At 32.6% G+C, this 3860-nt stretch overlaps 1 long non-coding RNA gene across 1 annotated transcript; it reads left to right on the top strand.

Annotated features, from left to right (window-relative positions):
- Window positions 1-391: 391 nt before the first annotated feature.
- On the top strand, window positions 392-1697 carry LOC131028552 (uncharacterized). Its single transcript, XR_009102605.2, has 3 exons — window positions 392-841; window positions 996-1083; window positions 1399-1697. It is a non-coding gene; the product is annotated as an uncharacterized LOC131028552 (long non-coding RNA).
- Window positions 1698-3860: the final 2163 nt, after the last annotated feature.

The raw sequence follows: 3860 nt of genomic DNA, 5'->3' as shown, positions 1-3860 counted from the left end.
AATATAAAAATATTACAAAATAAAAAGTAAACAAAAAAATTCAGAAAAAATAAAAAAAGCAAATAATCATTGGGTATAATATTAACTGCATGTGTAATTCCCCGTTAAATCTATTTTAAAGATTAGTAAATCCAAGTTAAATCCATTTTCAAGATTGGATGCAGTAACTTTTCTTAAATTTTGAAACAGAAAAACAATTAAAGAGCTGGGAAAAATGTGCTCAGCCAATAGAAAAAAACTAATAAAATCAGAAAAAATTATTTAAATAAAACGCTCAACGGTAAAGAAAATTTAAAGAAAATTCAAATGAAACCTACAACGGTAATGAAAATTCAAATGACATGGAGGGGGAAAAGCATGTGAAGTTAACATTATAACCCTTGGCATTTTCTGGTAAGAGTTTTTCTGGTTCAATTACATCATCTTTCTTCATCTTCCTTCAATTTCAATTTTCCCTTGAGTTTATTCTCCTCTTCTTCACCCCAAACAAACCCTGAAACCTGCAAAACATTCCTCTTAAAATGATAAGCCTTTCCATGCCTTCCATAAAGAAGATTGTGAATGATTGCCAGCATTTCATCACCTGCTTGGATAGTTTATATGCCACATTTGGAATGTTCTTAAGCTGTGTGCCTTTGCCCTGTTCAATGATGAATTATCTGGGGCTATCCCTCATGGTGGAAGGATCAAAGTTTTTTACAGGATTCTTTTCTCTCACAGGCCGATCCAGCGGAGTAGTAAGCGTTGAAAGTAAATCCTTGGTTTTCTCTTCTCTGAATTCTTCAGCCATATCGAGATTCGAACCTGTGACTTAAGGTTCAAACCCTGGAATTCAAAATTTGTAAGCTAATACATAATTTATTTACTGTCATAGATCATTTATTGTTTTGATTTGTTCTGCCAAGATGCGTTAATCACGTTTATGAAACAATATTTAACTCTGAAAACTCCCTGGTCCATCTGTTCATGATTTTATCTACTATTTGTTTTTTAAGTTTTTCACATTCTGGCTGGTAAAAGATGAAGAGGCAAAACGGACGATCAGAAAATAGCAACCAAATGAGATCAAATTCCCTCTTCCAGGTATCTTTATTTTTATTTATTTTTAAACATATCTGGTAGCAGATGAAGTAGCAGAGTAATGTATTGTTTACCCTGCCCAATAAAATTGTGCTTTGATAAACACTCTATGAAATTTAATAATAGATCGCTCACTTTCAGATTTAATTCTTTGCATACTCATTCTTGGATAGATGTAGGGCTAAAATAGCCAGCAAATGTAACCCTAATCACTTTCTACTTTCCACCATTGAAAACTATTTCAAATTTGCATTAAAACCATGTAGCTTTAGAAGGGTTTACTAAAGCTAGCAGTTAATTATCTTGTTTTATTGACAGAGGACATGAGTATCTTGACAGAGTAGAATATCATCAAGTGTTGTGTGAAGCAATGCAATGATTGCAGGTTAGACACAAATTAGATTTGCTGAAAAGAGTTTAGAAACTTTTAAGCAAATGCAGATGTAGATGCAGATTTCACAACCTTTTTCAGTGCACTTTCTGTCTGTGCAAAACGGGAGACTTGGAAGAGGATGTTGAAATCGATCAAAGCAAAAAGAATTGGGATAGAAAAATGTCTAAATGTTTAGCTATTTCTTCCTAAGCATGAAATGCAGAATTGTAAATTGGCTTTGACATCTCAAGTTTTATGCTGTAAAATAGGAAATAGAGCTAACAAATTAACGATGTGTACTTAAATGGGTAACTTGAAATCAAATAAGAGTTGGTGCACTAATGAGTGGCTTTGCTGCCTAAATTAATGCATAAGATATAAGACTGTAAACAAGTACAAGATGAAATATTCAATAAATAAATTTTATTTACAGAGTAAGTAATAAATTTAGGTAAATTAATCTATATTGCACACAAAGGTTTCATGGCCCAGACAAATTCAGTCTAGTTCAAGCTGAAACTATTATGACACAAGAGCTGCAATGCAGCTAGAGTCCTGCCATTGCAAAAAAAATTGAGATTTGTAACAATGCTGGCGATCCAGTTGTAATTGAAGTTACAGCTGGTAATGGTAGGTGTTGTTGGGAGAGTATCCAGAGTGTGAAAACATCATGGCCCACACAGGTTTCATGGCCCAGACAAATTCAGTCCCGTTCAAGCTGAAATTATTATGACACAAGAGTTGCAATGCAGTTAGATTACCTGCCATTGCAAAAAAAAATAAATTGAGATTTGTAACAATGCTGGCATTCCAGTTGTAATTGAATTTACAGCTGGTAATGGCAGGCGTTGTTGGGAGAGTATCCAGAGTGTGAAAACATCATCAATATTGAAATTCTTTCTTTTTTAATTTCAAAATACAAATACCAGAGATCAACCATAAACATGAATAGGACAAAACAATAATTTATAAACTTAAAAAGATTAATCAAAAGAAAGTTTACAACATAAGTTAGATAACAAGATGAGCCAAAAAGGATTTTGCAGTGAACTATCTAATAAGTTCGAAGAATATGCTAGTAGTCCTACAATTTTGTTTTTTAACTATTTCACGACATTTAGTAACGAAAAATGAAGAGAGATGCCATGCAAAAACAGAGAACACCATTTTTAAAACAAAGAACCAAGCATTGATTAATAAATAGTCCATACAGTTAGACACGTAAGTACATTTACATTTGTTTGATGTATATGTATTGTTTGGGAGATGTTCATGCCCTCTTACAAAGTACAGATTAATGCAATGGTTGAAGTAAACAAATTTGAATTCAATAGAATTCATATTGGGATTTAAAAACCTATGCTAATTATTTTTCTACCAAATATAATGTAGCAATTTGACTACAACCAAGCCAATTGCTCTACTCGACATCATAACAACAATTTATTAACTGAGAAAGAGGGGTTGCAGTTCCATATAATATGGCATGGTAAAAAAATTCATATCATGCAAAAACATAAACATGTTCATACCCTTTTACAAAGTACAGATTCATGTAATGATTAAATGGTGTAAACAATTTTGAAGTCAATTAAATTCATATTGAGATTTCAAAAACCATTCTAATTAATTTTCTACCAAATAATTTAGCAATTCCACTACAACCAAACCAATTGCTCTAGTTGACACCATAACAATAATTTATTGACTGAGAAATAAGGGCCGAGCCCATTATGGTTAAGGCAAGTGTGGAAGATGAAAAAAAAAATCCTTATTTTTCTTTGGAAGAAACTTGTTTCAAAGTAGAGATCCATGTAAAAAATGATAAAAGCTTCTGTAGCGAAAGCAACTAGATGCATATCTAGCAAAAGCAACTCCAATCAACAAAAAACAAAACTTATTTATTTGGCTAGCTTAGTATGGAACTCAATGAAAAATCTGCTCACTTAGTATGACAAAGAGTGTGAGTTTGGTGAAAGTCATAGTAAAGTCATTTCATGGGCTGTGATTCCTTAGTACTTCTAAAACAAATGAGAAGGATTTAAGAGAAAAGCAGGAAGACAAGAAGACATCGGCCAAATATTATAAGATGTGTGGACAGGTAAGGGTAGTGAGCAGAGATGAAAATAAGACAGTTTTATCAATTAGAAATAAGAATTCGAATGGATTTCCAGAATGTGAATTGTATGCTGAGCGATATAAGAGAAGGGAAAAAATTCATGTGTAAGTTGCAGAGAGAGCCTCGATTGAGTAGTGCTGAGTGTGAGAGAGGCCATTGAAGGTCATATTTGTAACTAATGTGTTGCAGATTTAAAAGAATGAAACTATATTTCATTGTTGCAAGCTTCTGTTGAGTTAAAAACAGAGACTCTATTTTGTAAGTTTGTTTTGTGTTTTGTATTTGAGT

The sequence above is a fragment of the Cryptomeria japonica genome, chromosome 1, assembly GCF_030272615.1.
Source record: "Cryptomeria japonica chromosome 1, Sugi_1.0, whole genome shotgun sequence".
Lineage (NCBI taxonomy): Eukaryota > Viridiplantae > Streptophyta > Pinopsida > Cupressales > Cupressaceae > Cryptomeria > Cryptomeria japonica.
Note: the sequence above shows the minus strand (reverse complement) of the source record. Positions and strands in the feature narration are given on the sequence as shown.